At 32.0% G+C, this 13,693-nt stretch overlaps 2 long non-coding RNA genes across 4 annotated transcripts; one reads left to right on the forward strand and one right to left on the reverse strand.

Moving 5' to 3' along the window:
- The first annotated feature begins 386 nt into the window (after nt 1-386).
- On the forward strand, nt 387-3,596 carry LOC102612168 (uncharacterized). 2 transcript variants are annotated; one of them, XR_008053644.1, is made up of 4 exons: nt 387-648; nt 1,582-1,635; nt 2,370-2,524; nt 3,399-3,596. It is a non-coding gene; the product is annotated as an uncharacterized LOC102612168 (long non-coding RNA). The 2 variants fall into 2 exon arrangements; XR_370669.4 differs by having other exon boundaries at nt 400-648; nt 3,409-3,596.
- Nucleotides 3,597-8,806: 5,210 nt separating this feature from the next.
- LOC102611485 (uncharacterized) lies at nt 8,807-13,646 on the reverse strand. 2 transcript variants are annotated; one of them, XR_370663.4, is made up of 5 exons: nt 13,174-13,646; nt 12,550-12,649; nt 12,341-12,434; nt 11,622-11,700; nt 8,807-8,980 (listed from the first exon to the last, which is right to left on the reverse strand). It is a non-coding gene; the product is annotated as an uncharacterized LOC102611485 (long non-coding RNA). The 2 variants fall into 2 exon arrangements; XR_370662.4 differs by lacking the exon at nt 12,550-12,649.
- Nucleotides 13,647-13,693: the final 47 nt, after the last annotated feature.

The following is a 13,693-nucleotide window of genomic DNA, read 5'->3' on the forward strand; positions in this document are numbered from 1 at the left end:
TTGAACCATTACCTATAACAAATCAATATGCAATTCTCAGATTTTTTATTTTTATCTAAATTTAATATAAGATGCAAAATTAAACAAGTGAAGATTAATACCTTGAAAAGTTTGTCTTTTGTTGCTGCAAAGTGGAGGAAGATTTTGATGGACACTAGTAGAAAAAAGGGCTTCACTAATACTAGCCCACTGACACTATATTAAAAAGCATTTGATGACCTAAGCTATTTTTAGTGCTTTTAACAAATAAGTGTAAGCGAGTATTAACACTACAATATCATAACCCTTCATTGATACTTAGAAGCGTAATTTTAGTTTTAGTTTTAATTTTTTTATTTCCCTTATTATTAAACGACATCGAGTTTTTGTCTTAAAATTTGTTCACTATAAATTGACCACTCGACGAAAAATTTTGTTTCTCATCTTCTCCACCACCACCACCCCCCCGCCCCCGCAATGTTTGTTCCCTCATCTCTTACCATATCTTTTTCTCTCTTCACCAATCACTCTCTCTATTAAGCTAGAATAAATGAAACAAAAATAGGCACTGCAGATTAAAGATTGAAGACAAGAATACCTAAAAAGCCCTAACATATTGAAGATTGAAAAGAATATTGTAATAGACGATTGAAGATCGAAGCTATTGAGGTAATCATCGTAATTTTTTAATTTCCTTTTTAGATTCGTATATTAAACTTTGAACTTCAATTTTTCCAGTGTTGTCCCGGCTTGAAGATAAGAAATTTTCAATTGAAAATAAATTATCTGAACACTTCAAAATTTTGGTCATTTCCTTTCATTTAATTTTCACCAAAAATTTCCTCTCTGTTGTTCTTTCTCTAACAGTCGAAACCAAAACTCAAATCCCTAACTCCCCAGCCACAAAACCTCTCATTTGCTTAAAAAAAAAACAAAATCAATCTGTACTCCTCTCTAGTTATTTGAAAGTTAGAAGCACCCTAAATAGTTCTCTCTGAAAGCCATTCACCCAAACCCTAACCTCACTAATAAAATTTTTATTGATAGTGATTTTTTCAATTAATTAAGATATGGGTTCACTGGCAGAGAAACAAAGGTTAGTGTTTGCTCTATTTCTTTCATCGATTTTCTTTCTCTTTTTGAAATTTTTCTAATTTTCTCTTAATTTTGACTATGATTTTATTGTTTCTATAGCTGTAGTTTGATTAATTTTGATAAATTTTGCTTGATTTGATGGAAAGCATGATGTATTACATGTCTGCTTGAGATAAGCCGGATAGTAATTTTTTAAAAAAACAATTATATGTAATATCTATTTTGATTCGCATATTGTAAACACGATGTTATTGTCTACTAACTAATTATAGCGTTGTATTTACAATCACTTAAATAGGATATGATTATGTATCTTTTTTTTTCTGTTGATTGTTGATTGTGTTATTTATAGTGTTGTTATTGGCTATTTATATGGTGAGTAGGGTAGTATTTTAATTTAAACAATTAAAGATATGGGGAATTATTGCACTATGCCTAAATAGTATTCATTTTGCCCTTTTGGTTTATTGCTAACTGTTGTTTCTTGTGAATGTGTTTCTAATCCAGAGACTTCATCCTGTGGTATCCACTTTGAGAACCTACTCATCTGCAGCTAAACAAGTAATCGTGCCTTTTATAATCTATTACTTGCAATGCACTGATTTTGGCTGTATGATGCTTGTATTCTATCTATATGTATAGGCTTGCCTTCTATATAAGTATTTTACTTTTTCTAAGTTCATAATAGTTTTTCTTTTGAGAGAGTTAATGATATGAGAAATTACAAATTTAATATTTATTCAAGGTTGCAATTTCATATTTAGGGCATATGTATTACTTTCGTCTTATATGGTGTGTGATTCTTGTCTTAAAAGTAAATTCTGGTGCTTGATTTTGATATAGTCCTAAAATAATTTATGAGGTTTTTTGTGAACATTGACCTTGTGAAACCTCAAAACAGAAAATGCAGTAGAATTTTCATGTGTGCTCTATTAAACATGATGTGCAACTCATCTGAGATTGTAATCCAGTTAATCATATGATCTTGTGTTGATAAGTTTAGCCCATAAGCCTCATAACCATGCAAGTAATGTCAATTATAATAGAAGGACCTCTTTGTAATCAACTTCAGTCATTGGCTAATTGTGGAATTCATTGTGTTAGTGTTCAATTTCACCATTTGCTTCCGATCATTATCAAATTTTCTTCAGCCGCTTTTTTTTTGCTTACAATGAACAAAAGGGATTAAATGACTTTTATCTTGTTATAATTTTTGTAGCTCAAGTTTTGAACTTTTGTTTATTTTGGCTGATAGTTAGTATGTTGATTTGTGCTTGTGATTGCTTTCTTTGTAGGGAAAGTTAGCATCTGTCGAGGAGCTGGAACCATTTGTCAGTCATGCATCTCAAATGGCCGCACTTGACTACATGGTATCTGTTGAAAGTGATGTGTTTATTCCATCACACTTAGGAAACATGGCAAGGGCAGTTGAAGGTCATCTAATGTTGAGGTAACTAACATAACTGCTTAAATTTCGAATGAGTTCTTTTTTATTCTTTTTTTTATTCCATCTATTGCTATGATTTGAGTCTGCATCAAAGCCAGTATTCTGAGTATTGGATAATCAGGAAAATATATTTGCATAATCTGGGTTGCCTTGTTCATTGAATGCATTTTTGTTTTTATGCCATGGTAGAATGAGATAACAATATCCTCTAAAGTCTTAATTCTTTGCTTTTGTATATTTTATCTGATTGAACAAGCCCTAATAAGATCAAATACAAAAAGAAATGTTTTTGAAAAATTGACCTTTGGTGAATCTTCTTTAAAAATTATACTTAATGTCGATGGAGAATAAATAATCTAATGGACAGAATAATGTTTGTGGTGTCTTAACAAAATGCTTACTGTCAAGCATTGGCTTTAATGTGAATGACTCTATGACTATACTTTATGCTTAAAATTGCGCTTTACTTCTGCATCAAGATTAGCTAATGGCATTTCGGTGTTGCACTAATTGTTAAATCAGGGACTAAATTGTTTACAATACATCAAAATTAATAAGAATTTTAAAGTTTAGTAGAATTATGTTCCGGCAAAACAAAAAGAAATAAAGAAAGAGTTAAATGAAGTACAAGTATTGATTCTTGCTGGCTAAAGTAATAATATCGCTCTATTTAAATTATTTTTTATGTTTCTTTGGTTATGCACATATAATTTGATAGCTGATGAGTTCTCAGCCGAGCTAGCTAAACAGGTTGCTTTTGTTGTTGGTCATGATGATGAATCCAAACCCGTTTTGCTAGTATTCACTCTCTTTTAAGATTTGTTTTTTGAGAAAACCTTTTAGTTTTTAGTTAACATAACATTTTTTTTTCTTTAAGTGTTTTTCAGGATTGAGCAAGATTACAGAAATAAATACAAGATCGTAGTTGGTGATGGTTGATTCTTCGAGTAGTTTTTATTATAAAATCTTTAGTCTTTTGAGTTTGACACAAAGTTTTGGCTTTTATATTTCAATGTTCATGTAGTTCTACACAATGTAATAAATTTTCAAATTATTCATTGAGTATTTTAATTAAGTACCAATCGTAAATTTCTATTTCTATTTTTTTTTTCAAATAAACATTGTTGCTATGGTATCGTTATCTTTGTAATACCCTTGTATCAATATTTGTTTGATACCATAGTATTCTTATATACGTGATGTCTTAGAATCAAAATTGTTTTGATACTATAGTGACATAAAATCATTGATACTATTTTCTAGTGTTACTATGACACTAGCATGGGCTATGCTGACACTAAAACTTGGTGTTAGCGAAACATACTGCTGACACCAAAATAGTATCAGCGAAGGTCATTTTTCTGGTAGTGGGAAAATATTAGGAGAGTGAGTTGATAAAGGAATTAGGTAGCTAGTATAAAGAGCGACGTAATGATGATGCATCTTTTTCTATATACTTTTCCATCAAACTCATTATATAGATAAATATATCCATTTCATCAAAAGTTGACATAACATCACAACAATGCTTTCCAAAAACAAAATCAGAAGCTACTCACAAGTGGCATTACTTTAGATTGCTTTTTTCTCTTTTTGACTCACTTTAGTTACCAAAATATATAAAAATATTATTGAAAACCTTATTAAAAAAATACATTTATAAATTTTCTCCATTGGAGCACCTTTACAAAACCCATAAAGAAGAAATTACATTCATTACCACTCTACATCAATAAAAAGAAAAAATGGACAACAACCTAATCCTCTATGCACGAGCACAAATGAAGCTCAAGAGTAGAAAAATTCTAAAAATTAAGAGCAAACATTATACAATCAAGACTCAAAGCCCACAACCTCTAATAATAAAAATAATCGTTATTTCCTTATAAACATGCAACTAAAAACTACTATATATTTTGTACAGCCATTGAAAAAATTCAAACTTGAACTCTACACAGTGGATCATTTCAATAGCTAGCACAACTGCTCTTATTCAAAATAAAATCGATATTTGATTGGCTGTCTATGATTTCTTCAGTGCATTATCCATGTAGTGCTCCAATCCAAGATACTACTCCCAAACACCACAGACATCGCTTCACTATAAATCATGCCAAGAAAATTGGGTCGATTAGACTGCAAATTAAAGTCGAAATTTTATGTGTGTGTGTGCGCCTTGTGCGTAGAGAGAGAGAGAGAGAATTAAATATAATTAAAAATTGATTAACTAAATATTAGATAGATGATCTAATAAGCGGACCTGTAACTGATTCCAAATAGAAATGACTAAATTTAATTTGTTTGCTTGGCTTGTGTTTCTTTGGCGTGATGGAGTGAGGGTTTCAAAAGTTAGGGTCACAAAATTTAGGGTTTCCACGGTTAAAAAGTGAGAGGCAATAAGACATTAAAATGACATGAATCAAGAGTGAGGGTTCAAATGGCAGCAAAGTGGTTGCTTGAATGCGACTGTTTAGATTTCTAAATATGAGAGGGTAAGGCCGTGAGTGATCGCTTCTGTTAGGTGATGAGATTCGACACTTAGGGAAAAAAAAATTAGGATTACAAAGCACCAAAACGATGCATTTCATATTTTCAAAATTTATTTTATAATTAAAAATTTTTAAAATTTAAAATTTTAAGTTTATAAGCAAAACATCATTTTTCCACTTATGCAAAATGATGGCGTTTCTTAATTCATATAATATTTTGTTTCTAAAAATACCCAAAATTTTGGTCAAAATAGTGGCAAAATAAAGTTAACATTAAAATTCTATTATGAATTCTTGATGTAATATATTATATCACAAAGGCGTAATAAACCTTTGACATAATTTTTTCTATCACAAGTCTATCACAAATACTTGATAGACATAAAAATCTATAACAAGTCTACCATACTTTAATGATTTGTGCCTTTTTTTCTCAAAATTCATCACAAAGTGTTTGTCGTCTATTGCCAATTTTCTTCTAATGTGCTTGGTTCTTTGAGGATGTCGAGTTTACGGGGGAGATGCAGTTAGTGACTTTTTTTTTAAGAAGAATATGTTGGTATTTCCATAGGTGTTATTGCATTGATCATGGTCTCATTCTTGACTTTGTTTAAGACACAACAGATTAAGACAATATTAGAGAACCCCTATACAAGAAGTTGTTCTAGAAGAACGAACTCTACCACCTCAAGAACCTATACCATTGAGGAGATCCACCAGAGAAAGGCGAAGTGCAATGCTAGATGACTATTATGTATTTCCCCAAGAACATAATGTAAACATCAATATGACGGAAGATGATCCGATTAATTTTCGTCAAGGGATGAGAAGTTCTAACTCTCAGAATTAGATTGATGTCATGAATGAGGAGATGAAGTCCATGAAGGAGAATGACGTATGGGATCTTGTCCCATTGCTAGAAGGTGCAAAACCTATAGGTTGCAAATAGATTTTAAGACCAAGAAGGATTCAAAAGGCAATATAGAGAGGTACAAGGAGTATTTTGTCGCAAAGGGTTTTATACAGAAAGAAGACATTAATTATAAAGAGACTTTCTCCTGGTTTCTTTGAAACACTCTTTTAGGATCATTTCAATTTTGAGTAACATTAGATGGATGAAAAGACAGAGTTTCTCATTGGTAACATTAATGAGACGATCTATACGATACGGTTAGAAAATTCAAGAAATCCATCTATGGGCTCAAGTAAGCATCTCGACAATGGTATTTTAAGTTTTATCATGTGATCATATCATTCGGTTTTCAAATGAATTTGGTCGATGATTGCATATACTATAAGTTTTGTCGAACTAAGTATATTTTTTTATTTTATATGTCGATGACATTTTGGTTGCCAAGAGCAGTATAGGCTTATTGCACGACAGCAAGAGATTTTTAGCTAAGAATTTTGAGATGAAAGATCTAAGTGATGCCTATTTTATATTAGGCATATAGATACACCAAGATCGCTCTCGGGGTATTCCCAGATTATCACAAAAGAGCTATATTGAAATAGTTCTCAAGAAATATGGCATGCAGGATTGCAAATCAGGTGATACCCTTATTGCTAAGGGCGACAAGTTTAGTCTCAATCAGTGCCCCAAGAATGATTTTAAGGAGAAAGAAATGCAGAAGAATCCTTATTCATTAGCAATAGAGAGTCTAATGTATGCTCAAGTTTGTACGCGACCAGATATTGCGTATGTTACTGGGATGTTGGGCAAATATTTAAGTAATCTAGAAGTAGACCATTGGAAAGCAGCTAAATGTGTCATGCGGCACTTACAGAGAACAAAACATTACATACTCACATATTGGAGGTCAGATCAGCTTGAGATCATTGGGTATACTAACTTCGATTTTGCTGAATGCCAAGATAATATGAAATCCACTTTAGCTTACATCTATCAGCTAGCTGGGATGTTGTTCCTTGGAAGAGTGCCAAACAGTCTCTCATAACCTCTTCTACAATGGCAACAGAGTTCATAACATGTTATAAGGCATCCAATCACAGAATATAGCTATAGAATTTTGTCATGGGGCTGCGTACAGTAGATGGTGTTGATAGACCACCTAAGTTACTTTGTAATAATAAGTCAATAGTGTTGTATTTCAATAACAGCAGAAGTTCAACAAAGTCCAAATATATAGACATCAAGTTCCTAGTTGTTAAAGAAAGAGTTTAGAGTAGACAAGTGACTATAGAGCACATCGGCACAAACTCGATGATTACAAATCCGCTTATTAAGGGATTGCCACCTAATTTTTTATAAGCACATTGCTTGTGTAGGTGTCATGTCATTAAAGAATATTTAGTTTTAGGGAGTTTTTTTTTTAATTTTAAATGCTCTTATATTATAAACATTTTCAGTTATTTCAGTTTATGGATATTGAAGGTTATTTTCTGCAGAAATAAAGTTTTGATTTATTCACACTCTGATTTTAGAATGGTTTAATATCAATAAGGTTTAAGGTGGACTAGTTGGAAATAGGCATGTTAAGATCACATTGCATGAAATTTCTATACTACACATCTACATCATGATCTATGTCATTCAATTGTATTGGCATAATGACTATTGATGGGTCCAGTTACGATAGTTGTAACGAATACTGCTTTACTCCTATATTGGTATGATTGATAGACCAGATTGGTTACATATACATTTTGGTAATGACCATAAGGTTGAGCTTAAACGGTTATTTTTGCAAAGCATAATTATAATGTTACACATATAGCCCAAGTGGAAGATTGTTAGATTTTTTAATCTAGCATTATTTGATTCTTAATCCAACGTTGGGTTTATATGTAAATAATTATGTATTGTGAATTGTCATATAAAGGTAAGCCTAATCAAAAGTGATCTATTAAGGTTTATATAATTTGGGCTTGTATCTACTAAGGTGTGGGTCTTTAATGTGTAAAGACTTAAAGGTAATTTTTATTTTTATGTTGGACTGAAATAAGAAAAACTAAAGACAACATGAAAAGTTGCCTATATAAGTGGTTATGGTCCTTAGGTCACACATATCTTTCTATTCTTTCTGACATTCCATCATCAGAGAATGAGCGTAGAGAAAATTAAAGGATTTTCTAGGAGAACGAGTTGATCTCGAAGGCCAACCACACAACTCCAGAGAACAATTAAGCATTATGAATTCAGGTATGCTTCCACATAATTTGTTATTAATTCTTGATGTATAACATGAATGTTCATGGATTACAGGTGATGATTTTCACCGACACTATAAGTAAATTTGCAATACATGATGGAAAATAAATTATCATAAAACAGGGTGGATGACAGTTAAATTATCCATCATCTATATACGTGTCACTCTTTTATAATAAAAAAAAAGTATGTCGTTAACTTATGATAGTATTTAAATGTCATGTCTGTTATAAAAAAATGAATATATTAATTAATTTTTTGGCAGAAAAATTGATTTTTTTTATTTTGAAATTTTGGCAGGAAAATTGATTTTCGCTCATGAATTATCATTTGAATAATTTTAACGGGTAGAATACTTAGTTTGTGAGGGAATTTATGATTGATATTTTCTATCATACATTGTTTTGTTTGTGACTTAATTTATGATTAATATTTTATGTTAGGATCTAAATTTATATTGAACAAAAACATGAATTATTTCATTTAAATCTATGCATTCATGTATATGAAATTTAATCACAAATTTGTTATGAACCAAAAATTAAATTATACATTATATTAAGTCCAAAAACATTTTGTATTAATAACATCGTCCAAAAACACTTGTATCCAACAATTAAAACATCCAAAGTAATTAAGAAGTTAATTCCAACAAACGTTTCAAATTTTACAAGCTAACAAGCTGTCAAATCTTGTAGTGCAGAACTCCTCTATTATTCTCAGTAAAATTCCAGTAGATAAACTCCCATTCTCAACAAATACCCAGCAAAACTCCCAAGACCTGTAGTTTCTTTCAACCTGCAAATGCAACACCAATTGAATATACCTAATACTATCGTTATGAAGCTATCATTATAAAGAATTAACTACTACAGTAAAACCCCTAAGTTTTAGATGCAATAGAATCATTACAAATTCAAACTCAATCTGCATGTGCAGCACTAACGAATATGGCCAACCCTGTATTATAAAGAGTTATCCATTAAAGTCAAACTCCAAGTTTTTAATGCAACTTAAATTAATTCCTTGCTACAATAAAATATGGAGTAAATAAAAAAGGTATCTTGTAATATAAATTTCAAGCATAGTACATATCACTATGACAATGAAGATGATATGAACTAACGATTGTCTCAATACCTATTTTTCAGATAGAACGTTCCTATAGGAATAGGTAAGCATGATCATCTATGGGAGTTAGGCATGCAAAACATTATGGTTATTTCTATCTGGACATATATAATGTGAAAGTCATGCACAAATGTTCTAAAACTCTATTACCATTATGACAACACACAAACTATAGCTAAGAGTATAAACTATAAACATGAAAGTCCCTACAAAATCTATGAAAAGACCAAACCTCTCATTCTCAAGCTGCTGCCATTTCTTGCTAGTTGCTAAGAATTAAAAGGAGACTCATTAAACTTTGAAGAAATGGAATGGAAGCCCAAATCCTCACTTTCTCCCAAATATACAAAAATATCCTCACGTGTTGTCCTCAAATATTCTTTTGTTTCCCTCCAACCACACAACCTAAAAAGTAGCCATAGCCATAACCAAACTAGCTCATAATATAACGAACTTCCTCCTTTCTTCAAATGCAAAAGGAAATTCCAAAAGCAAGAACCGACAAGAAAATAGCACAAATAAGTACACCAAGCATTTCTATGAATTAATTATTTTTAATAAAAAAGTATATCAAAGAGACAATAGAATGCAGTACCATATTCTCCCCCATTTCCCCTGCCACCCCAAGCCACGCATAGAGAAGCACAACAGATAAATATGTTCCATATTCTGGAGATATATATAAGATTTCTCCAAAGGTCATCAGGCTTTAATACAACCAGAAACCGGAGCTTAATAAAAATTTAATTCAAAATCACTGGTTCTTTTTGGATGATGCAGTTGTCATTAAGTATTTTGAAAGTAGCTGTGAAAATATATCTGTGGACTAAAATGATGAATCCAAAACTTGAGCTTGTTAAACGGCAGCGTTTTGTTTGTGTTTAATGAGCTCAGATATCACGAGCTTGGCATGTGGATTACTTAAGTCTGAAACGGCAGGGGCTTGTGACATTTTGAACAAAGACTTAAGTGGAACATGTGGAATGCACGTGAAGAGGGGAATCAAGTTAGTTGCGAAGCTGTTAGTACATGTGGCAAGAATCTGTGCATTCTGGAATTGATATCAGTTGTTATATAAGCTGGTTAACAGAGCAGCTTCAACAAGAGTCTGAGAGCGTGATAGAGAGAGTTAAGATACTGGAAAAGCTTAGTCTTGATCCTTGTAGTTAGCTCTTGTATTACGGTGTAAAGATTGCTTGAATCATCAATAAAGCTTGTTCTGTTGGCTTCTCCCGTGGAGGTAGATTGTGCTCTTCTGCACATTCGAACCACGTAAAACACTTTCTTGTTCTTAATTTGATTAGCTTCTAATTCTAGTTCTTGGTACTTTCTGATTATAGCCATTTACGTTAAAGGTTCTGTTAAATCTTAAAGTGAGATTGATTAGGTTCTTAGCATCTTGATTGGTCTGGTTTGTGATCTTGGGCAGTGAATTGGGTTGTTCATCGATTGGTAAAGCACCCAATTCACTACAATATCTCATTTTGTTGTTCCAACCCCAAAAATAACAATGAAAAAAATGCCTAAATAATAACAAACACTTGTCGATCGTTCAGTGGACAACAACCTACAATTAAATTTCTTTTTCGGTATCTTGCCATTGTTGAGAGTGTACAAAAAGTTTTTCACAACTTCAGCATTAAACTAAGTAGTATACTACAAAATGAAACTATAGGTTAAACCACGAACGACATCTGATTATAAAATGTTGATGACTGGAAACTTGATAATATCGATAAATCTGTTAGTACCTATAAACGAGGAATACAAAAATAGGCCTGATTCACTGCATTATTATTCATTACCTCTCTAATTAATTAAGTTGAATAAAATATCAGTGGCAGAGAATTTCGTTCTTGGATTCATTTTCAACAGTATATTATCCTTAAGCAACTTCTTTTTTTCTAAATATTTGGAACTGTTTAAGAACCAATCCAACTAAAATTATTGTTGCAAAAGGAAAAATATTAAGCACATAACAGAGCGAAAGAATGCTTCTCTCAAAAGTATATACATGAGAATACAATGCTTCTCTCATAAACATATACATGAGAATACATCTCCTTGATATCGAATAGAAAAGGCCAAAGTAAGTTCAATAAACAGGTTGGGGTAATAATATTGTATGTTTAGTTGTAAGGTGCTATTTATTACTGTGTCTGAACGAGAAAAGGTTCTAAAAAGACCAGCCCTTAGCTTCAATAACCCCATGCTTGGCTCCATATATATTAATAACGATTACAACATACACAAAATTAATTTTAAACAGTGGTCACAATTAATAGCTAACAAAGTAGTGAAAGGATACCTCTATAGATGATTCTAGTTGATGCTGCAACTTCAGCATTGACATTGTCTCTAAGCCATTTCCTCAGTTCAGCATGGACCTGTCACATATATTTAAAACATGGTCTGAGAAAAATGATTGCAAAAAAATTGACAGAATATCAACTTTAGAAGCACAGCAGAGAGCAATTATGTTAGCAAGTTTTGCTGGCAAAAAGAGACAAAGTAATAATTGAAATAGACTGAAAACATCTATTTACTTGTATTCAATATGTAAACACAAAGTACAAAAATATTTATGTGCACCCATCTGAAAAAGGTAATGACACAAGCATAATTATCTGTGGGTTTGTGCGAGTATTTAGGCAGATGTGTAAAAGCGAGCATCCACAAACATAGGAGTCTGAAGATGGATTGAGAAACAAATATAATTCTTTGCTGCATGTATGAATCTATAAGGTGAAAAAATGATGATGACCATCAGAAACAGCACTACTATATTATTACTTGTTTCAAAACTTCTAGAGCTATAGACAATTTCTGAAATGCCCTGCCTAGGAAAAAATACACATGGTGAAAATATATGGAAATGTGCTGAAAAAAACACCAAACAAGCTCATAATCAATCCAACAATATTTATGTTGATAGCAAGCCAATAAGGATAGTCATATTATTCTTATAAGCACAAAGATCATTGTAATTGACACATCAAGTTAAATAAGACATAAACTTAAACTTACTTCCTGAGCCTGAGCAGGGATTACAACCTTCCCGGTACCAATGACCCAAACTGGCTCATAAGCCAACACAACATTGTCCCAGTTGGATATTTTTCTAAAAGAGAACAAATAATTAATTGTTCATGCAGTGTAGAATCTAATATTACAAAATGTATAGTCTTTTTCTGACCATAGATAATCATCCTATAAGAAAAGCAAACCTCATGTACCTAAGATCAGAAAAGAAGCAATAATGGATGGATGTGGATATATATAAAGCCCTCTCAACTTCAGTCCTCTATTACTTTGATGCTTCTCTTAGGAAGAACCCTAAAGCAAGCAAGCAAGCAAACAAACAAACAAACACACACACAAAAGAAAAAAAGAAAAGAAAAAAGAAAGAAAGAAACTAACTTCAAATGCATGGAGATTCATTGCAGAAGGTGAAGAAACAAATTAACACACAAAACAAACTAACAAACACAGTCTTTCAGTTTTAGTCTTCTTTTAATTATATATCCCTAGCATTTCATATTTGTTTGCACTGTATGCTTACCCACATAACGTCTCCACGACACTTCCCAAATCAATGAGGCCACGCCACTTAACCAAAATTAACAATATAACATCTTCTCTAAATTCAAACAATGGGCTATGTGGCAAAGAAAATCAAACAATTTCTTAGTTGTGATAACCAATTACTAACCAAAATTGGCAACATAATGAAATCAAAGCTCATGTGGAAGACCCAATCAATTTCAAGGGCAGATCGAATCAAGTTCTTCTCATAAAAAAAACAAATTTCTCCCCTAAAGCATGCATTCTAGAATCAAATACAGAAACTAAGCATTTACCTTGCAAATGGTTCGCTGAAAGGACCAAAATCTTCAATAGGGAGAGCCCAGATGCAGTAGCAACGAATCTCAGTCTATGACTTAGTTCGCAGTTCAAACAATGGCTTCAATGGAAATTTGAACGCTGGCAGTTTGAACAAGTGTAAGGAACGGTCCGCCGGCTAGGGTTTGGTAGTGTACGTAGTGGCTGATTGATTGAGAGTGATGACGGACATCTCTGCTAGGGTTGAGTGTTGTGTGTGAGTGAGAGTGACAATGTCGATGATGGGGAGACTTGGGAAATTTTTGCTTTTGTTGACACTTTCTTAAACGCAGTGTTTCGTTATTTTTTAAAAAACCATTTCAATAATCTAAATGCCGCGTTTTGATTATAAAAATAAAAAATAAAATATTTCTTTTAAATATGGTCAACATGTTGATATCAAAATTCTATATCATAAACTATTAATAGATAAATATTACATCACAAGTACATCATTAATAGTTTGATAAATCAAAATTCTATGACAACTCCATTATA

Source organism: Citrus sinensis, chromosome 3 (genome assembly GCF_022201045.2).
Source record: "Citrus sinensis cultivar Valencia sweet orange chromosome 3, DVS_A1.0, whole genome shotgun sequence".
Lineage (NCBI taxonomy): Eukaryota > Viridiplantae > Streptophyta > Magnoliopsida > Sapindales > Rutaceae > Citrus > Citrus sinensis.